The 26,007-nt window shown below is 36.4% G+C and overlaps 1 long non-coding RNA gene across 1 annotated transcript; it reads right to left on the bottom strand.

Annotated features, from left to right (window-relative positions):
- Nucleotides 1-999: 999 nt before the first annotated feature.
- Nucleotides 1,000-22,163, bottom strand: LOC104002124 (uncharacterized). The gene is made up of 3 exons (XR_001709420.2): nucleotides 22,052-22,163; nucleotides 2,514-2,645; nucleotides 1,000-1,996 (listed from the first exon to the last, which is right to left on the bottom strand). It is a non-coding gene; the product is annotated as an uncharacterized LOC104002124 (long non-coding RNA).
- Nucleotides 22,164-26,007: the final 3,844 nt, after the last annotated feature.

The following is a 26,007-nucleotide window of genomic DNA, read 5'->3' as shown; positions in this document are numbered from 1 at the left end:
TCCATAATGTCCAATTATGTGAACATACTTTTATGTGCTTATTTGTAATCCATATATCCTTCAAAATACCGCTTCAATGTGTTGCCCATGTTCTTATTATCGATTTTAGAGAATTCTTTATACATTTTAGATTTAAGTACTTTGACAAATGTGTGATTTGCAAATATTTCCTCCTAATCTGTAGCTCGTCTTTTGTTTTTCTTAACACAGTAATTTGCAAAGCAAAAGTTGTTAAGTCACAGTTTATTTCTACTGAATATATAGAAATATGAAATAGATACTTGACTTACAAAATGTATATTTTAATTGTTTAACCTGTGTGTGTGTTTGTATACGTATCTGTACATAATTTTTAGAAATATAATAAAGAATTGCCAATAACAAAACAATTAAGAACATTAATTATTAGGGTTTAAAAAATATTTTGAGAAGTTATTCATTTCTTTTCTTTTTTATTTTTCTTTTTGACACAGAGTCTCACTCTGTCACCCAGGCTGGAGTGCAGTGGTGTGATCTCAGCTCACTGCAAACTTTGCCTCCTGGATTCAAGGGATTCTCCTGCCTCAGCCTCCTGAGTAGCTGAGATTCCAGGCGCCCGCTACCACGTCAGGCTAATTTTTGTATTTTCAGTAGAGATGGCGTTTCACCATGTTCCCAGGCTGGCCTCGGAACTCCTGACCTCAGGTGATCTGCCTGCCTCGGCCTCCCAAAGTGCTGGGATTACAGGTGTGAGCCGCCACGCCAGGCCTGATTTCTTTATACAACAGGGTCTCAAAGAGACCTAAGCTTGTTGGCTAATATATTGTAATGGTATCTTTAACCATGTGACATTTTGTCCTTTAATTACTGACTTTTTCAGCTAACTTGAGTTTAAGTATTAAGACCATTTAAACCAATTTTTTTAAAAGACAAGGCAATTTTTTTCTGAGACATTATTTTAAGATATTGCATCAGATAACTAATTATAGCATAAATCAGCACTGTTTAATTTATGCAGTGTCACCCCACAGAGAAATTTTTTGAGGGTTGAATGAGCAATATAAAAAACCATCCTTAAAGGAACTTAGTGAAACACATTTTACTTTGAGTCAGGGTTCTTTAACAAGAACACTCAAATAAACAATGCTTTATCTGAACATTTCAAATCTTGGGAGGCACTATTGTTTTTAAAGGTGAACAACAGAAAACTAAAGCCATAAAGGTTATTGAGGGGAAGATTTAGAATGTGGTTGATTACAGCAGATCCTCATTACAGAAGCAGGACATTTAAAGAGCAATCAATAGCTTCAAAATAATGTAATTGTTGTGCCTGTATTCACAGTAAGGATTAAATAAGAACAAAATTGTCTCATTTTGTATGCAATCATTTAATTTTTTAAGCAAAAAAAGTACAAGAGTGATGTAAAAATAACACAAAATTACATAGTTGATAGTTAATGGGAATTATCTGAATGTCGTTTACAGCTGATAGTTTCTTCTCCAACACTGTAATTTTAGACATAGAAAGGATTCTAGAGATGTTTTAAATCAAATCAAGAACAGAAAAATTGCATTTATAGGGGAATTGAAGACTTATGTCGTATCAAAACGATTAGTGAATTCATGACAAGGAGATGGGTGTAGTATTGGGATTATCAGCACCTGAGCAAGTTAGTTAATTTTCCATTTTTTCATCTTTAAAAAGGGGAGAGTAAGTATACTATTTTTTAGGGTTATTGTGAGGACTATATAGGTTGGCATATATAAAACCTTTTGAATGGTGCCTGGCATGAGAAAGAATATTAGAATATAAGACCATGGCATAAAAATTCTAAGAGTTAATGAACATAATTATTATTTGAAATCATCATATTCATGCAGCAGATTTGTCAGAACATCTCATGATGTTTTTCATGTCATTTCTATCAAGAGGCTCATAGCACTGTTTCCAACCTATTGAGTTAAACTACTTTTCACAGAAGATGAAATTGAAGATTGGAAGATTATTTTACTAGGCCTGGAGAAAAAGAAAGAAAGGAAGAATTTCAGAAATGGGCCTTTACAGCGTACATTCAAATCTTGCTGGGGCCAGGCGCAGTGGCTCACGCCTGTAATCCCAGCACTTTGGGAGGCCAAGGCGGGCGGATCACAAGGTCAGGAGATCGAGACCGGCCTGGCTAACACAGCAAAACCCTGTCTCAACTAAAAATACAAAAAATTAGCCAGGCATGGTGGCGGGCGCTTGTAGTCCCAGCTACTCGGGGGGAGGCTGAGGCAGGAGAATGGCATGAACCCGGGAAGCGGAGCTTGCAGTGAGCCGAGATAGCGCCACTGCACTCCAGCCTGGGTGACAGAGCAAGACTCAGTCTCCAAAAATAAAAAAAACTTGCACAGAGTTCATTTATTGCATTAACAAGAATTAGAGTAGACAGACAAGTCTGGGGAAGGGAAGGTCACAGGACTGGTGGCCAGAGACCATGGGCTGACCAACAACATTACCTTAAGGCACTGTAGGATTCTGCTGAGTGACTTACCCTTATTGTGTCTTAGTGTTCACATCAGTACAGTCAAAGCAATGTAGAGTGAGGCAGCAAAGAACATCAGAGTAACAATTGAGATTTCGTTCTACCTGGGAGAATGTAGGTCTCGCTGGAATTTCTGTATCTCTGTAATAAATAAGAAAAATAATAAGTGGATCCACATCGTGGGGCAACAAATTTATATAATCTAGGTGCCTGCTTTACATAAATGTCAAAGAAAGACCAATACCAACAAATGTATAGGGAAGTCACTGATTACAAAAGGAAGGGGTGATTTTCAGAATACACGAGAGAAAGAGAAAAGACAAAAATCAGAGTAGAGCAGAAGTGTCTCTACCAAAAGGCTGTCCTGAACATTGTAGACAATTTCTAATACAGGAAGGAAAATTACTGGTGTAGGTCATTACCAAAGGTGGTTTGAGTGATATATTGCTCAGAAAATTTAGCATTAAAAGATCTGATAAATCCACAGAGAGCTCGGGAGAGATAGACAGAAGCATTTAGCATCAGATGCAGGAACACACAGCCTTGGTACTGCCTGCCCTCTTTGAGCAATTGAATCACCATCACAGGCATCTCCCAAGCTGACTAACTAGGCAGGGTCAGCTCCCCAAGGACACAGGATCTGTGGGTGCCATAAAAGGGAACCCCACACGTGGAAGAGTTCCACACGTTGTTTAATGCTCTGTAGTCACTCTCTTGAAATTCTTAAGCATTTTTTAAAAAGTAACTTCACAATTTAATTTTGCACTGGGCTTTACAAATTACTTAACTCATTCTGTCTCTTGGAGCATGAGCTTTTAGGGGCAGTTGAAAATTGTCAGTTATTTTAACAGAGATCCACTGCATCAATTCATGCAAATATAGTAATCAAAAAGCATCCTCTGTTTTGAGCTGGCTTATGATTTCTAATTGTGATACTCTCTGAGCAAATTTCTTGAATATACTCCAACTAGCTAGTAGCTTTGTTTAAATATTTTAGACAACCCCAAATGCAAAACATAAAGTATAAAAACAAAATAGTATATTTTGGCATCCAACGCATGAAACTTCTCTGTCAGGAACCTCAGCTGAAACCCCTCAAGATGTCATGTCTATTAATAAATTACTGTAACTCACGCAGAATGGGGCTGGGTGGTGCCACCATTTATTTCCCCAGTGCATGTTGGACTGCTGGGATGTCTCCTCCAGATCTCTCATATCATCCGCAGAGAACACATGTTGCAAGTTGTGTGAACCCTTTAATTTAATTCAGCCCAGATTGTGGGATATATGTATATTCCGATATATATATCGGAGGATATATATCTCCTATATATAGATATAGGAGATATATATATATGGGAGATATATATATATATATAAAGTTTTGAATTTCCAAAACATAAGAATCCATGAAATCTTTATCTTTCTCGGTCTCATTGTGGATATGACACTATTTCCCAAATAAGTTCTGCAAGTTAACATCTCAGTTATGAACCTTAAAGTAAAAAAAACAGTGGCAAGGGGCAGGCGGGGGAAATAAAACTTGCAAATGGAGCCTGTGGTTTTGTGAAAGTCATTTTCAGTCTCTGAGTCTGTTTTGCCATCTGTAAAATGGCTATACTAGGCAGGATTATTTTTAAAATTAAGAAAAATATCATTGAAATGCTTGGCCTTTGATGATTGCTCAGCACAAGGGTTTGTATTTAATTTGCTCTTTATTGTTGTAAAACATTTGCTAAATTCAGTTGTTTACTAATCATCTGCAACTTATTTAATGACCCCAAATCATTATATACCCTAAATACCTAGTGGATAAAGCAGGAAGTGTGCTAAGAAAATGGTTGAGACCAAAAGATGTAGAATAGTTTCAGACAAATGATGCTTTTTAATTCATGAAGGAGAATATGCACACAGTAGAAAAGCTTGATATAAAGTTTAAACATGTTACGGCCCAAATGTAGTTCACCGCCCAGAGACACTTACCTTTGATGGCTTTTGCTTTGTTATGTTTTTTGGTTTCTTTTTAAGGAGGGGCAACTCTGTAACTCTAAGGTATATGTAATATGCTTTTACATTCATTTCTTGATTTTTCAAAAGTAAAGACTATTTATTGAGTCTCAATAATGAATCATACTGAATTAGCTCATTTTCCCTTTCCCTGACATTTTCTTCTCGAATATGCTCCCCATTTATATATTTATACTTTTACTTGTAGGACTTTTAAATGTCACCATTATGTCTTTTAGTAATATGTGTGTATCTTGATTATTTCACTACTTTGAGTAGTATTTCTTGACTCTTCATTATTTAAGATAAAGAAATTAGCAGCCAGAACTTGGTTCTATTTCTCTCCCTCTTTACACCTTCTAATTTCTACTTACTATAAATTATTTTACATTTTTGTCAAAAGTTAAATGTTTTAATGTTTGACCATAGATTGATTTTGAAAACTGAATATAGTATTCCGTCCAAGTCTGAATAAACTTATGTAGAAAAAAAAAGTCAATGTTGTTTGTAAACGAATCACTCAGAGAAAACAAAACTTTCATGGATTCTTATGTTTTAGAAATTCAAAATAATTCCGTGTTGTATTTCGTTTTGCATTTCATTGTGTTTTAAATTGCCTTCCTATTTTTCTTCTCAGTTTATACCTTTTAATGTAGCATAGATTCTCTGTCATCAAAATTAAACTATCTGTTGAGTGAAACTTGCTTTCTTGGAAAAACATATTTTCTAGAGTCCATGACTTTCTGCTCCCAACCACCAGGATGCACAGCTAGAGAACCTCGTGTAGCTTCTCGATTTATTTAATTCCATGCCTTCTCGTTCTTGTAATTCTATAGGATTTTTTTCTCCTTATAAATGTAAGATTATTTTTCCCACAAAAATGTATTTTAAAAATAAGTTTTTTGCCTACCCTTACCTACCCATACATAAAATCATTATTTTATCTTCAAAATAGTTTACTTTTTTTGATTTAAAATCATTTTTGTTTCAAAATATTTCTTTATAGTCTTTTTTTTTTTTTTTTTGACAGAATCTCACTCTATCACCAGGCTGGAGTGCAATGGCGCAATCTGGGCTCACTGCAACCTCTGCCTCCCGGATTCAAGCAATTCCTGCCTCAGCCTCACGAGAAGCTGGGACTACAGTCGTGCGCCACCACACCCAGCTAATTTTTGTATTTTTAGTAGAGATGAGATTTCACCATGTTGGCCGGGATGGTCTAGATTTCTTTACCTTGTGACCCGCCTGCAGTGGCCTCCCAAACTGCTGGGATTGCAGGCTTGAGCCACGGTGCCCGGCCTCTTTATAATCTTTTTATTCCTAGTATATCCAGTTTAATGACAGTTATTCAGATTCCATTATGGTTCCATTTCCTTTGTATGTAAACTTGTTGCAGGTAGTTAGACAGGCATGAGCAGGGCAGAAGAGAGCTCTCCCTCACCATCAAGAATGTTGGGTGATGGTTCAGCAATTATCATATTGCCTCTCCAAACATAATAAACTGGCAGCTGGTGTCAGAGAGAGGTCATTTCCTGACCATCCACACCTGTCACACTAACGTGTTAATTGAATGCAGTCACCAGGGAGATGCAACTTCTTGCGCAAGTGCATTAAGTGACAAAATGGTGGAGTATGACCTTCTGGGGCACTCCACTGGAAAAGGGAAGAAAGTCTCATATAGGCTGCATACAGCTTCCCAAACACACTGTGCATGCTCACTTCCCAAGGGTAAAGAAGGCACTGTGCATGCAGGCAGCCAACCCTAAGGGAAGGATGAAAGGAGTGCAAGATGTTGGAAGTGGACCAGCTTATAAAATCCTAGGATCACAGTTAAATGTTGCATCTGACCTTCTTAGTGCCCACTTGGGTCTCTTCCAATGCATTTTCCTTTCTTTACTCCTCTAAAGCTTTTTAGTAAATGTCCACTCCTGCTCTGAAACTTGCCTCGTCTCTTTTTCTTTCTTAGGCCCCTCAGCCAAATTTTTTCTTCTGAGCAGGCAAGAATTGAGGTTGCTTCAGAGCCATATGAATTCACTGCTGGTAACTTGGATACCTTCCACTGGGAATATATTGTCTTAATCTTTTTTTCAGAATTTTACTGTATTTAACCTCAGTTTATGAAACTCCACGTGCATGTCTGTCTGCATTCAGAATGTTTGCTCTTAAATGGGTCCTTTGGATCTGAAGACTTTTTACCTTACTTTAGTTCTGTTGCATTTTCTTTTATTATTGCCTTATTTTCTTCCCTTCTCTTCTTCCTTCCTTCCTTTTTTAAATGCTGTAACTAAGATGTTAACTACTGTGTTGTTTTTCTTATACATCTTTTACCTGTCTGTAATAGTTCAATTGTATTCTTTGGCATATCAATTTTTCCCTGTAATTTTGCCAGTCAAAATACTTTATTGTTTCTCTTCTATTTGTCTATTCTTGTCTTGTAGATTTACTACATTTTTCTAGAGATATTTAAACATTCTAGCATTTTTGCTCTATTTTTGTTTGTTTGTTTGTTTGCTCATCTTGGATTTTTTTTCTTGCATGCCCTGGATTTCTTCAAATAGGCTTGGCTTCTGGGATGTCCTTTTGTATTTTACTGTGACAGCCCTGGTTGGTTAAGTTACTCTTGAGTAGCATCTGCTATGAAATAGGCAAAGCCATTTCCCAAGCTGGCCTCTTAACTGGGTGGGTTTGCTACGAGCAGAAATAACTATTTCTAGACAGAAAGTGGTGATCATTAAGTATTACTTTAGATGATGAAGGCCAAAACCATCCAGGGCCTCTTCCAAATGCCAGAATGAGGCACAGAAACTGAAACAGTCCCAGCTAACTCTAGAGACATCAAACATTTTGTTGCTTTTATCTATCTTTTTAAATCTCAGGACCCAGGGGTTAAATGCCCGGTGATCAGCACTCTCAGGAGGGGATAAAGAGATAAACAGTGCAGAGAACTGGTGCCAGAACTGAACCACACTTAGCTCTTCAGGAAATTTTTTTGCTGCATATCCAAATTTCCACTCCTACTCACAGCAGCGAGCTCTACTGCTGGGGACTCTGTAAGGCAATGCTTGTATAATACTCCCCCAACTCCGTTACTGTGCTCTTCCCAAAGCTACAAGGCTTCCTCTGTTCTTTTATGTGTAAATATTTGCCCTCATGCTTCCTGCTTTCCAGAAGCCAAGTAAATGCCTCAGACCTACCAATGAGCCTGTCATTTCTACAAAATGCTCAGTTCTCCTTGATATTGTAAATTAGCACTTGTTGAGGCATATACATGTGCATTTCAGTACAAAGTAGTGATTGAGCTAAGACAACAAATGGGCTCATTTTCTTCTCTCTAACCAGAAGCCTGCAATTTTTTTTTCCTGATGGTCGTTGTATTCAAGCCTAATAAATAGAAATTATTCCACTATTATTCAACAAATATTTACTGACCTACTGTAGTATACCACACACCTACACCCCAAATAATTAAGTGTGCTACATAGTGTTATAGGTTGAGAGATTGAGAAATGCCATTCAAAGTAAATTTCTTGAAAAGAGAAGATTGTTCAACTGCATTTAAAAAGACAGGTTTATCAGACACATGATGTGAATGAAGGGAGAAGGAACAATGTGTGCAAAGTCGGTGAGATTTAAGGTGTTATACAACATAATGGAAGGAGTAATAATTTATCAAAGTGTTAAGCTTCATCTTTAGCATGTGGCAAAAACCTGCCACTCAGTGTTGACTTCAGACTTTGTACGAAAAATCTGTCAGAGACCCACACCAATGTCATTTCCTGCATGCCTAAACTCATGTGTGAGCAATAACGCTGTGATTGCATTTCTAATTCTTATCTATCAGTTCAATAACCTCGAGTAATACAATCAAAGCACCTCACTTGGGTTTAGAGTTAATACCCCAATGTTTCTAATATATATTAACATTCTGGATATATTTAGGAAAAAAATCTGTTTAACTACATTTTCTTCAAAAATAATAGAAGGTAAAATATAAACATCTGTCTATTATTGCAAAAGTTAAATGCTCCAGTGATTAAGATTGTTGATTAACTATACAACTATATACTTTAAAGAATAGTATAACTTCCGAGAATTTATCCCAGCAGAATAATTTTTGGAAGATCAATATATCCTCGTGGAGTTAACTATGTTTAAATAATTTTAAGTTATAATGATTGATGGAGATCAGAGTGCATCAAAGTTCTAGCATCAACATGCCAGAGGTGTCTGAATCACAGCAACTCCATTTTGAATAGAGGCTAGGTAAAATGAGGCTGAGACCTACTGGATTACATTCCCAGAAGGTTAGGCCTTCTAGGTCACAGGGTGAGGTAGAAGGTCGGCACAAGATGCAGGTCACAAAGACGTTGCTGATAAAACAGGTTGTGGTAAAGAGGCCAGCCAAAACCCGCCAAAACCAAGATGGTGACGAAGGTGACCTCTGTTCGTCCTCACTGCTCATTATACACTAATCATAATGCATTAGCATGCTAAAATACATTCTCACCAGCAACATGACAGTCTACAAATGCAATGGCAACATCAGGAAGTTACCCTATCTGGTCTAGAACTCTCTCAGGGTCTGGATCGGGACCCTTTTCCAGTAACAAACAAAAGTGTTTATTGTTCTAGCATTTACAACATTAAACATAACTTTTAAGTGTTTTGTCATTTAATTTTACTGAGTCAAAACACTTTTAAGAAAAAAATTCTATTTGAGAATTGAGAGTTCTTTTCCTCTTGAGAGGACGATTTAACACGATTTCAACATTGTCACCTAAAAATGTCATGAAAAGAAAAACTCTAAGTTCATGTACAATATCAAAATAAGCATATAGTGAAACCGTATCTCTACTAAAACTACAAAAATTAGGCCTGGTGCGGTGGCTCATCCGAGTAGTTTGGGAGGCCAAGGTGGGTGGATCATGAGGTCAGGAGTTCAACACCAGCCTGGCCAACATAGTGAAACCTCGTCTCTACTAAAAGTACAAAACTTAGCTGGGCATGGTGGCGTGCACCTGTAATTCCAGCTACTCAGAAGGCTGAAGCAGGAGAATTGCTTGAACCTGGGAGGCAGAGGCTGCAGTGAGCTGAGATCACACCACTGCACTCTAGCCTAGTCAATAAAGGGAGAATCCGTCTCAAAAAAATAAATTAATTAAAAAAAGATAAGTATATTTAATTCAGCCTTAAACACAAAGAATATAAAAATATTAAAACACTGTTACAGAAGATGGATCACTATGTGTTTGTGTGTGTGTGTGTGTGTGTGTGCGTGTGTCTCTGTGTGTGGTGGGGGGTGCAGAGAGAGAGAGAGCACTGGACTGTGTAACCAAATAACCTCAAATGGGTGGTGACAATAGAATTGCAATTAAAGTTTGTTTTTGCTCATGTGCTGATTCACAGAGGGTGTTCTATGGCAGCAGATGGCTTTCCTCCAGATGGTGGTTCAGCTGCCCAGACTTTCCATAGCTTGGCTTCCCCATTTCCCTAGAGATATGTCATTATTTGCCTCCAGCCAGGGAAAGGAGAGAGACAGAATGATGGGGGTTGAGAGAGACATACTTCTTAAAGCCTTAACTTGGAAATCACATACTTCCTTCCTGACACATTTTCCTTTTGTGTATAAAGTAATAATATTTTCAAATATATTACTTCTTTACATCACACATCAAATATTTGTACTTGTGTGGGAAAACAGATTATTTTTTATTTTAGCTTGAGAACTTGGTGGTCTAATGATAAATCCAACATTCTTTCTGCTTTACTTACTTACTGAGAGACAGATGACTACTGAATTTCCCAGAGCTAATGAGAGAATGAATGAATCCAATACAAGGGCATGAATGCAACAAAAAATCAATACAAAAGTCTCATGTTGTTATTGGCTATGAATAATTTAGTGATCAGTAGCTTACAAAGTTGTATGCATATTCTTGAGTTGAATGCTCAGAAAATAATTATAGAACAGCTTATATAAAACAGAATTAATGATTATGAGTAGAAAGAAAAGCAACTACTTTCTACATATTTTTTCTATAGCCAAAGAACTACATGACATTCAAAAGAGATAGAAGCATGTATATTCTATTCTAATGTTCTCAATATTGTTTACTACTAATAGTTAATTGAAGACAAAGTACTACTTTCCAAGTATCCAGAACTAATATGACTCTACAGTATGTATTTTTTTAATTTGTACTCTAAAACTGTTGCTGTCAGTCTATACAAAGGCACAGGTAAGTGTACATGATATGGTGCTGAGATGCAAGTGTTTTAGGACCACCACCTTCCTATGCCCACTACACAGTAACAAACAAATACATTGAGACAGTAGGGTTTGCAGCAGAGAAAGACTTTAATGATTGCAGGAAAGCTGAGCAAGGAGACAGGAGGAGCCCTCAAATCCATCTATCTGAGGAGTTCTGGGCTGGGGGTTTTAAGAGCATCATTGAAAGTGAGGGGCTGGAAAATTGGAGTCATTGGTTTTTGAGCATAAACGGGATGAAATCATTAGGATGTGCAAACTGCATTCTTTGGTGAATCAGCTCCTCCTGGGGTCCTTCAGACCAGCTTGTATCAGTAGTTTCGCCCATAGGTGAGACCTGAAAGAATATCTCAAATGGGAAACTTAATGTTTCCTGATGCTTAAAATGGCACCTATTTAATAGTTAAGAGAAAGTATAATTTGTGACAGGGTTTACCTGATTCTGCGGCAATAGGCAGCAAACGACTATGAGGCAAAGAGTAAGCTGACCCATGATTAATGCCGAATATGCTGCAAGCTTGCTTTATTTTTATTTTTTTCCCTCCCTTCTTCCTTCATTAATTTTATAGTTTATAGGGACAGTTTCACAAGTGGAGGTTAGCATATTGTTTTGTTATCTTGAAACCAATCACTGCTCCAAGACCATACTTCTTGCCTCTTGTATCAGGACATTTCCCCATAGGCTTGTGTAGAATTATTTGAATTCATGAAAAAAGTATTAGAAACTAAAACAAAGCAAAACGAAATGTTGAATGAAGATGATATAATAGGCATGCTCCTGAAAATTCCTGAAAATTATTTTGTCACCTGATATATTAAGCCTCACTTTTGAGATCACATCAGTGAAAGGTCCCATCATCAATCCCATTTTCCAGTACAGAAATTAAAAAGGTGACAAGATTATACCTCAGTCATCTCAGAGAGAAAAAAATGGCATAATGCGTTGGTCACAACAATCTAGTATCCTATGGTGGGGAGCCAGAACAAACAGTTTATTTTTGCTCCAGCATCAAAGGAAAATGAATGTCTAGTTAATATTGGAAGTGCGTAGTATAATAACCACAGAAATAATTCAGTAGCTGATCATGCTAATAAATTATTGTTTTTGAATAACAACGTGGAATTTTAAAAATGTGTCTGTTAACATTTTGATAAAACTGCTATAATTAATTGTGACAATTTAAGATTAGTTTGGTAGTACAGCATTTAGTTCTATCCATGATGATGATATTTGACTTTCCCCTTGGTTTTGCCTGCATATCGATGTCAATACCCAAATTTTCATATTTGGTCAAAATGCACACTAGGTACACCTCTCTTTACCAAGGAGGATCTAGTTAAAGGAAGGCAGCAAAATGAGACATTGTTAGAAAAGCTCCCAGGTCCTGCAATAGAGAAGGCATGGTAGGTCACACAAAAAGTTCAAAATTTATCTTCATAATGGTGAAGCCCAATGAAGAGTATTAATGTAGAATAGAAATGACAAGAGAGATATATTTGGAGAAGCCCATCTACATTGATTCTTTTGGTAGTAAGGAACATCAGATTTCAAGTTTGTAGCTCAGAAATGAAGTACTTTTGCAAAGATCCCACAGATTCTAAGGTTTAAGTCAAAATTCTATGATGAAATGCAATAAATCAAAACATCTCTGTTAGAAATCAAAAGTATTTTGTGCCATTTATTTATATTTATCTAGATTTATAATGTTATCTAAAGTCTTCTGTATGTTTCTAATCAATGTCATTGAACATCTTTAGTTGAATTAGACATTTGAAGACTGAAATAATTCAGGAAACAGATTGTCTTCTTTGCAACATTCCATTTTAGGATACGTTGTTTTAGACACGTATAAGATGAATTTTAGCTGAAGGACAAATGAATCATATGTGATAATTGTTTCAAATGTTCAGCATAGACACCATTTATTGTCTTATAAAAAAGGACTTCAATTTTGAGGAATTTGGAATCCCAGAGCTTAGAAGATCACCTTAGTCCTCTAAACTCAAGCATTCCTGTGATGAAAATGGGCATGGTTTAAGAAGTAGAAAGAGAGAACAGAGAAAAAAGAAAGACAGGGAGGTAGAAGAAAACAGGGTTACACAGAAAAGGTAAAAAGGGGGAAAATTAATGATTATTTTCTCAATAACTTGTCTCTCTCTAATACTTTGAAATGTCTTCAAGTCTTCCCATAGCTCATAAAATGTCTTGATAATTTTTTTTTTCACTGAGGTGTGTCCGTGGGTCTGTTCCCAGGTTTTATCATTTGTCAAACCTCTCAACATCCAGATCTCTATTGTTCAATTATAGGATATCTCCAGGAGGGATGAAACTTCATCTAACTGGGTGGATTTGCCACTTATCACTTAAACAGGAATTTAATGGTAATTTTCAGGATTTTCTGCATCCTTAGAAGTATTACTGTATTTGCTTTATAGAAGTGGTTGTAATAGAATATTTATATGATGAAAAATTAATTTTGGTGTGTATCTAGGCAAAACTTGAAATATTCTACAGAATTCTGGTATTTTTTCAAGTGTAATTGTAAAGTATTAATTGACAGTATCTTGCTTAAACAGTTATATTCATGGCTACCATTTAGTCATGGTTTTAACTACTTAAGCAAAAACTTTTTAATTAGTAAAATCATATTGTGCTTTTTATTAGTTTATTTTGGCCACAGCTAGAATTTGAAAGTATGGCTTCAAATATGACTTGAAAACACTAATAATAATGTACCAAAATTTAACATACTTTACCATCCAAAAATATATGCTATCCACATGAAACATATAAAATAGTTTTCATAATATTAAATAAAGCTTAATATGATCTAATACACACTATTTGCCAATCTTATCAGAGTTAAAAATAGAATAACAGAACTGGTAGTTTTCCATATTAAACTCTAAATACAAGTTTGAATATTCTCTGTGATCTTGAGATTTAAATAAACTATTTATAATATATTCCTGCTGACAAGAGTCCATGTCTCTGAATCGAGACCTCAAAGCAGATATATGGTCCCAGCTGCCAAAAAGTGACAGAGAATTTTGGACATTCCACATGTCCAAATGATGGCTTCATCTTACTTTACAACATCTGCTTTTGGTAAAGTTCTTGTAGTCTTGTAGTACATTGCAGATATTTCAGAGAAGAGAGAGAACTCTGGTCAAAACAGAATTATCTGTAATTTTAATATAAATTATGTTAAAGAGCCCAATATTTCTGCGTATGTAATCATTAAGAGATTAATTGTTTACTTAAAAATACTATTCCTCTGTGTGCTACCTCCAAAGTCCTCAGTCTCAGTAAACTCATAGGTTAATGGTGGCATTCCACCTGTAAACAGAAAATTACAATACTAGAGCTTTGTACAAGGTACCGTGGCAGCAGAGAGGAGTGCCTAGACTGGTTATGAAGGCTCAATAAATAATTTCTGGAAAAGATAACCTAAAACAAAAAAAAAAAACACAACAAAAAATGGATTCATATAAACTCAAGCAAGAGACCTTTGGCAACATCTAGTTCAGCCTCATTTTATAGACAAGAACATTGATGTTTAGGAAAGATAAAACACTGTGTTACTTAACATAGAAATTGATGCTGGAACTCAGAAATATACTATTAATTTAGTTCTCTTGAATCTCTCTGTACTTAATGATCAGTTTCTTGAGTCGCACTGCCCAGGCCTAACTTCTAAACAGATTACTCCATCTTGTTTTGGTGCCTGGTCCAATCATCAGTGGTCAACTAAAGGTGGGATCACGTCTTACAAAAATAGCTGAATCCTACCCTATTGTTGGTAGGTGGTACTCAGAGGATTAGATGAACACATAGAATTGTCTACCACAGAAAGAATTTTACCACCATATTTGCCTTAAAAACTTTTGATTACCAAGTCAGAAATTTGTCTTCTATATATCAAGAAGGCAAAAGTCAAGAAGATTTTCAAACAGAATGGAAGAACTTCATGAAAGTGAAAGCTCCTGAGGAAAGACCTTGTCAAGCTGCAGAGGACTGTATCCATTGCAAGAAATCACTCTGTGTGTGGCAGAGAAGAAAGTTTTTGCAAAGGACAAATTGATATCTCAGAGGAAAATTCTAGTTTTTAGGAAGTTTGCTTACAGTTGCTTGGCAGAGGGGAATGATTGAACAGAGGAGAGAGAGAGAGAGGGAGGGGGAGAGAGAGAGAACAGAGAGAGAATGAGAAGAAAGAAAGAGGGAGGGAAAGAGGGAAGGAAGGAGAAAGAGAGAAGAAAGAGGGAGATAAGAAAGAGAGGAAGGAAGAGAGAAGAAAGAAAGAAAAAGAAAAGAAGAAAGAGAGAAAGAAAGAAATAAAAAGAGAGAACCAAAGAGAAAGAGAAGAAAGATGGAGAGAAAGATAAGAAGGAGAGAAAAAGATAAAAGAGAGAAGGAAGGAAGAAGGAAGTGGGGGAGGGAGGGAGGGAGAAAGGAAGAAAAGGAAGGAAGAAAGAAAAGAAAGAGAGGCAGGCCAGAATGGGATTATAAGGGTCTAATACAATAGGGTACTGAATGAGATGTGATGGGGAAAGCAAGTGAAACCTGCATGCAGCTTATCAGAATCAAAAAACAAGGTAATCAGAAACAGCAACAGCAATAAACCCTGATGGCTAGGGACTCCAGCATTGCTACAGTTCTCAGAGAAAATACCTGAGATAATTTATTATCCAGACTTCTGAAACCATCTATGCATCATACTGAGGGCATATCCTGGTTGAACAATGGTAACATAAGAATTAATGAAGTATTTTCCTTTGTAAATGAAATACTGATGACTATATGTGATGTAACAGAAAAGTAGATGCCACTTATTGTGACAATGATTGAGAAAAACAAGCAACATGAGCATGCTGTTTTTTACACAAGAAGATAATGCTATGAGCTCATTGTAAGATATATGTCTGCCTGGTGTTGTTTTTATAAAGAAATCAAAAAATGAAGGAGGTTGAAGGCCTCCTGGATCCAAACAAAAATAATAAATAAATTCTAGAGCTCATTTTTCTGGCTTCATCAGCTTATCATGCCTTTAGCATCTGAACAGAATATCTGAAGAGCATGTATTTCAGGTTGTAAACTTTACTCTTGGTGCTTGTGTGCTAAGACATATTTTTCTCCACTCTACCCTCTCCTAGAGGCTACAGTAAAAGGCTGCATGGCAAGGACTAGAATAGGAAGGGAACTTCTATGATTCCATGTAAGACCCTTTTAGCATAATACAATGCATGACATATACTAAGTGGAGCTTAGTCTTTGCAGTGACTGATTTTTATCATCATTCTTAGCTGGCCCAACCAAAGCTGAGACCATTCTCAGAGGCTTCTTCCCTTCTTTTACATATTTCACTCTTAGAATTCCTATCATCCCTGCCCCTCCAAACTTGACAATATGTGAAATACGAATCATGTTGAATCGCACATGAGAGATGTTAGACACAGTGGGTTGGCCTTCTGGGCATGAGGAATAAAGAGGCTAAGTGGACTAAAAAACTGTGGGGAGAAATTGGAAGAAAGGAAACAGAAGGTCTGAGTGCGTGAGGAATAATGTTCAACTGGAACACCTCTGTGGCCAAAGATTGAGTCCAAAATAAAGATATTGAACAAATTAAAAATAAACAAACAAAATCAAAATGAATTCCTTCTGGGTTGTTCAGCACACTGTGGATACTGTATATGCAGTGTAATATTATGCAAACCTTATAATGACTCCAGGACAGATTGTATAGTACTTTATTTGTAAAATTGACTGTAAGCAAAATGACTGTAAGTCATCTTATTAAGAATTGTAACACTATCCACTCACATGATAATATAGATAATGTGAGAGTAACAAATGGAAATGAGCAATGGCTCAATGAGTTAAAAAAAAAAAAAAACCTTGGTGAATTTTCACATTTCAGAGGTGCCATTAAAATGAAGAACATTTGGAGCACTGGGATATCCATCATCAATTGCCATGGCTTCAGGTCTGTGAACTCTAAACTCACACTCAGTTAGTGCAAAGCCTGAGCCACGTCTTATAGTTCTAAGAATGGCAGTAAAGGATTTCTCTCTACATCCTTCAGTTTATTCTGCTATATAAGGGTTACATTTGAGTGTGGATTAAATGAGATATTTTCTATAAAGCATCTAGCAAAGTGCCTGGCTCACAGAAAAGACCCAGAGAATCTGGGATATCAGTATTATTAAAAGATTGAGTGTTAGAAGACAGACATTTCTAAATCCTGTCTTAATATTTACAAACCTGGAAATCCCACACACAGAAGTATTGCTTTGAACTTCAAATCTGTAAATTGTTAGATGAATTAAAATGACTTTGAATTTCTTCTGAGTTCTCAGATTAGAAGAAATAAACATTTAAATAATGTCACCTCCGTTCTCAAATTGAAGAAATAAATTACCATAAAAGTATTGTGTTGCACTGGCATTGGGGTTGAAAAATAATATGGTTAATTAAATATATGGATAATTCACATTTATCATGAACATGTTATATTTTTCTTTCATTAATGTTGTGGAAAATAATTTTAGTCTTTGTTATTATTTCAGTAGATACAGCCAAGTAAGCACTACCAAAACTTTCTTGAATGAATCATTATCTTATAGGGCAACAACAGATTTCCTCTAAGGAACTCACCAAAGAGAAACAGCATTGCTACAGGGGAGGTCAGATATTCAATTGATACACACTTTGTGATATATGAAAATACACCTAAAAATCCTGAGAAAAACCTTAGTGAGATTATTAATATATTCAGAGAAAGAATATTTTAGTCATAAAAAAGAGATTGGTCAGTAAAAGGAGCCTTATAACATAATTTGCAGAGACAAGTATCAGTAGCATTTATTCAAGCACAATCAAAGGTTCTTCAAGAAGGAACGTCTTCTCTAAAATATTTGTGGTGCTATTGGTAAACCATGTCTGAAGAGAGAAAGATTACCTCTAGCTAATTCTTTTAGCATTAGTGACATTCTTTTCACTGTAGGAAATTCTATACTTGAAGCCAAATTAGAATGGGATTGGCATCAGAACAGGGGTGTTAAAGGATTAGCCTAAGAAGGGTTCTGAGCAAAATTTAGTCTCACTTCTTATTTTCCTACTGTGAAAATAACAGGTTACTTTTGCTTAAAAAAGTATCTGGTTCATATCACTGGCATATACTAATTAATACATTAGAATTGGGGTTTCATATTTCAGGTTGCAGGAACATAGTTGGTGTGAATGTTTCCTTGAAAAAGGAATTGGTTCTCAACATGTAGACATACCAAATTTCTGACCATGAAAATCTGAGCACTGGATCTATCCTGAAGTATATACCCCAAGTTAGATAGACTGACCTCTTCTGAAAACATCCAATCCTGACCAAGTTCCCAATAAACCATTCACACCATCTTTGTCTTCTGCAAGATCTACTACAAGTGATCAGTTATTATTCAGTCTCTTGGCTTCAGGGTTTTTCAATAAACTCTTATCATCATACATATAGAAATAAGAGTTTATTGAGAAACCCTAAAGCTCAAAACTTCTTAGCTCCAGACTTATCGATCTATACTAGGATGGTTAAGTCCATCTCTACGGGAATAATTGTCTTAAAACAGAACTCTAGATTCACCCTTCAAATACTCTCTCCAGTACTTCCTCATTAAAGTAAATGACACCCTTATTCACTTACTTGCTCAAGCCTAAAAACTGAGACTTTATTCTAGATTTCTCCCCCACCTTGAGATATCATAGCAATGCCTGCCAACTCCTTATTTCAAACATCTCCTGAATTGAATCAATTCGCCTCTCTCCATCTCCACTGCCACCCCAATCAGCTCTCACTTGTATCATAATCATCTCCTGACTGGCCTTTTTGCTTCCACCCTCCCTCTCCTAATGACTTCTGCACACAACAGCCAGCATGATGTTTAAAAAGGTGAATCAGTTCATGCAATCACCAAGCTTCTAGGATTAAAATTCACACACTAAAGTATGGTGATTTATGAGGCAATCTGCCCTCTGCCGGTCTCTGTAACCTCAGTGTTCCCTCTCGCCCACCAGGTTCCAGGCTCACTAAGATCTGTCCCTCCCTCCCTCCCTCCCTCCCTCCCTCCCTTCCTTCCTTCCTTCCTTCCTCCCTCCCTCCCTTCCTCCCTCCCTCCCTTCCTCCTTCCCTCCCTTCCTCCCTCCCTCCCTTTCTCCCTTCCTCACTTCCTCCTTCCCTTCCGTTCTCTTTCCCTCATCCCTTCCCTTCTCTTTCCTTCATCCCTCCCCTTCCCTTCTCTTTCCTTCTTCCCTTCCCTTCCATTTCCTTCCCTTTCTCCTTCCCTTTCCTTCCTTCCTCCTTCCCTTCCCTTCCCTTTCCTTCCCTTTCATTTCCTTCCTCCTTCCCTCCCCTTCTCTTCCTCCTTCCTTTCCCTTCCCTTCCCTTGTCTTCCCTTCCCTTCCCTTTCCTTCCCTTCCTCCTTCCCTCCCCTTCCCTTCCCTTTCCTTTTCTTCCTCCTTCCCTCACCTTCCCTTCCTGATTCCTTTCCCTTCCCTTCCCTTCCCTTCCTCCTTCCCTCCCCTTCCCTTTCCTTTCCTTTTCTTCCTCCTTCCCTCACCTTCCCTTCCTCCTTCCTTTCCCTTCCCTTCCCTTTCCTTCCCTTCCTCCTTCCCTCCCCTTCCCTTCCCTTTCCTTTTCTTCCTCCTTCCCTCACCTTCCCTTCCTCCTTCCCTTCCCTTCCCTTCCCTTCCTTTCCTTTCCTTTCCCTTCCCTTCCCTCCCCTTTGTCTTAATTCTCATTTCTTGTACTTGTAGATTCTCAGCTCTGAGTTCTTTTCTCCCAGGTCGTTTTTCCTTCCCTTCATTTCTCAGTCTAAATACTACTCCTTCGATGATCTTTCCTGGTTAATTAATCTAAAATAGTACCCCCACCAGGCATTCTTTCCCAAAGAACCACACCGTTTGCTTCATAGCATACATCCCAACCCTCATAGACTCTCATCTGTTTCTTTCTACCAAAGCAGGGATGCTGTGTGACAGATTCATGGTTGTTTCCCCTGCACCTGGAAGGACAAATGGCCAAAACATAGCAGAAGCTTATAAGGGTCTGTTCAAAGCATGGATCGCACAAGAAATGTAGTTCAGAGAATACAGGGGAAAAAGAGAATGTTAAAATTATATAGTCCAGTTTATTTATTTTCAAAGTTCAAGCCTGGGTAGATGACTAAATTTGCCTATAGGCTCTTAACTAATTAACGATAAATTTGGAACTCAGGCAAAAGTTTACTGACTTCTAGTTCAGAAAGTGTTTAGCAGATTACACTGCCTGTTCAATGACACTGACTCTTTAGAGATATGTAGAGAATTTACAGAGCATGTAATAACTTTACTTTGCATTTATACCCCATCTATTTCTACACTTAATCAGGTTTTGAGATGACTAACAAAATCTAAACATAAGTAAAACAACACTTGGGTTGAGAAATAGACATATCTTTCTGAGTAATGAATTAAGCGGCTATATTATCTTGTGTTATTTCATAAGGAAAATAGTGTAATATGTGTTCTAAACTGTGCCTTTGCAATAGACTAACATAGTTTGAATGAGCATTTCAAAAACACACCTAAACTTTACCTCATTTTATAAAAATATAGTACTTTTATGTTGCCTTTAATGAACTAAAATGTATTGATCGGGGGAAGGTTCATTTAAAGGAGTTTCTTGCAAATCATTTGGCATTATAGTTAATGAAAAAAATAAAAATATAATGGAAACTACCTGCTATAGTCCAGGGTTTATTCTGATTTTCAAGATTTAACCTCTGACCATAAAAATCATTTCTCAAGGGACCTAGGAAGGGCTCATAAAGTAATATCATTTATGCCAACTTTGTTTTACTGCATTCTACCTAAATAGATGTGAGAATAGTGTTAGGTCAGAAGATAGAACACAGCAAAATATAGTATTCTTATTCTTCTATATCTGTGACCTAAATTAAGAGGAACCCTAAACCAACATCCACTTAAAGCCTTAAATTCTAATTTTGCTGCTTTTTTCTGTTTGATGACTGAGATGACGGTTCATTTTTGTTTTTCTTTGCAGTCCACTTTTATTTTCTTCTTTGCAGTCCACTTTTATTTTCTTCCTCTAAGAATGCACCTTGTTAGAGCCTGGAATAATTATCTATAAAGCCTATTTAAAAAGTCTGGTGACAAAAAAAAAACTGAGAAGAATTAACTCCAGCAAAATGATGAAATCTCAGTCCTAGCCTAGTCTCAATCAAATGGTAGATCCCATGGTTTTGCAGCCTGGAAATACTATGCGTGATTATTAGTTTTATCACGAATATTTTGACTTTATATTGACCTCATTTGACCATGTCTACGTTTCCATTGTTTTGCAATTAACCAAATGTCTTCAGTGTAAGAGTCCCTTTGGTGAATAAGGAGGCTATGAATGGTTCCACTTTTGAAGCATCCCTTGCCAATGGAATGAATTCAATGCACCAGAGTGGGCAGAGTACAGGGCAAAAAGAAGGCTGATGACACCTGGCTGCATTAGGTTTCCATGTTTTGTCTACATAATGCCAAAACTGGTACAAAGGAGAGGCAAGAGGAACATTTAGTTATTTCTCCTTCTTGTTATGCTACATGAAGTGATTCTTTCCCTGTTCCCACTCAAAACATGCCCCTAATCAGTTGGGGCCTTATAAAGTTGTAAATGACAGTTAATTACAGCAGAATTAAGAGGCATTTCTGTAAATGATGGATTTTTATCCTCCCAGGTTGTTTCTGAAGGAAATCATGGGGAAATGGATTGTAGTTTCAAAAAATGTTCACGTAATAAATGTTTCTGTTTATATAGGTATGTTATATTCCTTGTTAAAAAAACATATATTTGCAGATCATCTACCAATGTTTCTCAAGTTGTATTTTCCTCCTTATTAGTACATAGTTCACAGTGGCAAAGACAGAAAAATAAAACCAACAACCATAAAGGGGGCCTCCACAGCCACTGCATATGTTACATCGCACAGTCATAACAATCTTTGTTTAAATTCTTTAAAAACTAATTTTAAAAGTTCACTGGCAATGTTAAAAAAAGAACATATTCATTCTATACTCATGCAGTGTATTTGGAGAAGCCTGATGACATCTTCTTGCGTTCATCAATGTTCCCACTTCTCATGTATATTGCTGAGAAGAAGAAAAACCAATCTGTTTTAATATTCATAACCTCTAACTCTCCCTGCTTGAGCCATGTTGAACCACACATGTGGCACTTACCTTATTTTGTGCAGTCCATTTCTGGAACAGGGCAAATCACACACATGAGGATGTTGGGTCATAAGGGATAAGGCTCATGTTCATTTCATCTTTGCGCCAAGTTCCCACCAGGTTGTCCTGCTGTATAAATATTTTCTTAGCATATAAATATGTGAAATAAATTCACACAAGAGAGTTATATCGCTTAAAAAAGCAGGAGAACAAGCTCTACAGATGAATACTTTCTACCTGCATCTCTTTGTTCTCTCCATTTTTATGCAGTCTTTAGGCCTCAGAATGTATTTTGTGACACTCTGTTTTCTAAGCCATCAGCAATTTTCTAAATGGCTTTTTTCAGCTTTCTTAGGGACAATGAAACCAAAAATTGTACATGGGGGAGATAATGGTGGGCAGTTATTCGGAGCCATCAGCCATCACTGTTCAGGGGTTGTGTGTGTGTGTGTGTGTGAAGGAATGAATTTCAATAGTTCATTTCTTATGAGTCATGTTTATGCAGGTGTATTTTCTGGGATGGATTAAATTGATCAGAAACTAATGTAAGCAGAGTGAAGAATTAATGGGATTTTAAAATCACTTTATTTATTAGTAGTGGGTAGTGAATTCAGAAGTGAATTTTCTATCCATAAATCAAGATAGGGGATTATTATTTTCTAAATTTTATGAGTGGTAATGTAAGAGTCATATATTAATGTATTTGGCAAAGATGTAGTTACATTAGTAACTGTCAGATTACCTCTGATAGTAATTTATTTCTTGACATCTACTAATGGTCATCTGAAAGTAGGAAATGCCATCTAAGTAGCTTTTAGTGAACAACATGAACTGATGAAAGTAGATGGAGATAATGTAATTTAAATTGGATCTCATGCACACCTTCATACATACACACGTGATACCATATATAATGAATGATATCTTATTAAAAGATGCAAAGTATGACATATAAAATTCTAAGTGCTTATAGACTATAAAAAGGGAACTGTCATATTCTCTCAGGGCAGGGAAAGAGCCTCCTTTGCAATTGATAATGAAGGATGAGGAGGAAGAAAAAAAGTCCTACAATTAATGTGACTGCTTTTTGGCGGATGTGAACTATACAAAATGAGGGTCATGGGTATACTGTACATCTAACAAGTTCAATTAGAAAAAGCAATGTGCGGTTTAGTGTCAATCAAGGTTATGTGAGATATATTTCATAAATTAATGTAAAACCAGAATTGTATTGCACAGACCACCATCCGCCTGCCTTGCAAGACACCACTCCAATCACAGGTAGTGCTTGTGGTTGTGCTGAGTGTTAGGCTTTTCTATTGACAATCTATGTAGTCATGACCACAAGGAGCATTAGGTCTTGTTTTAAAAGTCTCACTGATACTATAGGGAGTTCAAGATTATCGAGATATTGTTGCATGGCAAAATTTTTCAATAGGCTAGAAAAGGAAACATATTGACTGAGAAGCACAATCTGCTATGGTACTGTCTCAAGGAATGAGATATAAAGTAAAAGACAGAAAAAAAAAGCACTCATTAATGTTATCAACAGAAGGCAAATAAATTTCTAGTAGCCAATTAAAAAGTAAAAAAAAGAAAAAAGCAACAGGTGAGTGAATTTTATTAATATATCTTATTTAGCCAAATATATCCAGTATAACATTTTGAAATGTAATTAATGTAAAAATTATTAATGAGATATTTACATTATTTTTTCATACCACGTCTTTCAAATCTGGTGTTATTTTACTTATAGTATATCTCAGTTTGGACTAGCCAGTTTCAAGTGCTCATGGACATATGTGGCTAATAGCTTCCCAAATGGACTTCTCAGGTTTAGGCAGACTTTCTTGCAATTATCAAGAAAACAGAGGAAGAAGAGCTGATACTATTCATTCATTTACATATCTCATCGTGTTGGAGGAAAGACATCTAGTTAGAGCTCTCAGGTGACAGACCCAAGCTCTTGCTCCTTCACATTTGGGTAGAAGTCTTCAAATTGAAGAAGGGGAAACAAGGGAAGGGACATCCCTGAGAATGCAAGTTAACAGGTTAGGGATATATAACTAATTGCCCAATTACTTTTGCACTAACCTAATATAACAAACCTAAAAACAAGGAGATAACTAAGGAATCTGCGCTAAGTTGAGCTGCCTTTGTGTTCAGTGTCTCCATTTGGGTTCAAACTCCACATTTCAGTGAACACCTGACAGATTTTCTGGGATCCAGATGATTTTGTAGTGAAGATCTGTGCCCTGCACTCATGCTCTGGCACTGAAGACAAAACAACAGTGCTATATAATGTGTTGATGGACTGTGATTCAGAAGAGAGGTGTCATACACAGGGTGACAGATGTTCCAGTTTGTCCAAGGCAGTTTCCATTTATGTTTATTGTACTAGTGTAATTATTCAAAATTATTTATTTCACTCTCAAATATGTTTTCATTTGGAAAATAAATTATATGTTCACACCATCAGGCAAACCCCAAGTAAGGGGTGAGGGACGCTCAGGGAATTCCATGCCTAGGTATAGTTCAAAGAGGACAGATAGATTCCCAATGTCAGCACAGAGGAGAAAATTTGAATTTAAAATCCTAATATATTAATAATAATTTGAAAGAAGAAGGAACTAAGCTGACGTCTTTACCAAAGTTTATTTATCTCAAATAAGAACAATGTTTCTATCTCCATAGCTCTCCTTCTCTAAGCAATTTTGTGTTCATTTGAATAACAAAATTGCTGTCACTGTTAATAAAACTGAATAGTTTAAAAATACAAACTAAGCATCCTAGCTGTTTTTGGCTCTTATGTAGATATTTCTAAAAATTATCAGGCTTATTTATTCTGATCTTACAGTTTAAAAATATATTTGTAATGAGATCTAGATAAAGTGTTTTGTTAACATCTTCACCTCGTGTTCTATTTTTTCAATAATTATTATTACTTCTTCACTGACCTTTATATGGTTTGAGCTTTAGGGGACATTGCAAATTTTCAATTAACTTTAAATGTGACTAGATCTTTATAAATGAAGGATGATTTAGGTGTAAATTTATGGCATGTAAAATATTATAGTTAACTGTGTGCTAATGTAAAAAACCTAGCTATCTGGAAAGTATTTGTTTATAGAGGAACATAAACAGCCTGCATTAGGGAAATTTACAAGAATGTGGGGAATGATTAGACTGTATCTAAGGCATTTATATGTGGGTATAAAACTTTTAATTTATTATATTGATTTTTTTTTGCTATCAAAGATATTGCACTCATGATAACTTTGCCTTCTTTTCCAAGAAATTTTAGCAAGATGACTTTATTTTATGGTGTATTCATAATGACTGCATGAATCAGAATGCCTTATTATATTTTTTACCATTTTTGTTAAAGCCACCAACAATGATTAAAAAATCTCATTGTCTACATTAAGAAAAAACAAACATTTAATAAAGAGAAGTATCCCTTATGCAATAAGAATATATAGATATCAACACTCAGTTTTATTTTATTTATTTTGTAAAATTGATTTCTTAGTCTGGGTTATTTGTTAAAGGTAATCATTAACAGTTCAGAATTGTTAGGAATTTGACTGAATTATATTAGATGGTTGTATTAGTCCCTTCTCACATTGCTATAAAGAACTACCTAAGACTGGGTAATTTATACAGAAAAGAGCTTTAATTGACTCACAGTTCTGCAGGCTGTACAGGAAGCATGGCTGGGTAGGCCTCAGGAAATTTGCACTCATGGCAGGTGAAGAAGAAACAGGCATGTCTTACCTGGTTGGAGATGGAGGGAGAAAATGAAGGGGGAAATGCTACACACTTTAAAAACCAGATCTCATGAGAACTCACTCACTATCACAAGAACAGCAAAGGAGAAGTCTGCCCTCATGATTCAGTTATCTCTCACCAGGTCCCTCCTCTAACATTGGAAATTACAACTCAACATGAGATTTGTGTGGGGA

The sequence above is a fragment of the Pan troglodytes genome, chromosome 15 (genome assembly GCF_028858775.2).
Source record: "Pan troglodytes isolate AG18354 chromosome 15, NHGRI_mPanTro3-v2.0_pri, whole genome shotgun sequence".
Classification (NCBI taxonomy): domain Eukaryota; kingdom Metazoa; phylum Chordata; class Mammalia; order Primates; family Hominidae; genus Pan; species Pan troglodytes.
The sequence above is the reverse complement of the archived record's forward strand: the minus strand, read 5'-3'. Positions and strand labels throughout refer to the sequence as shown.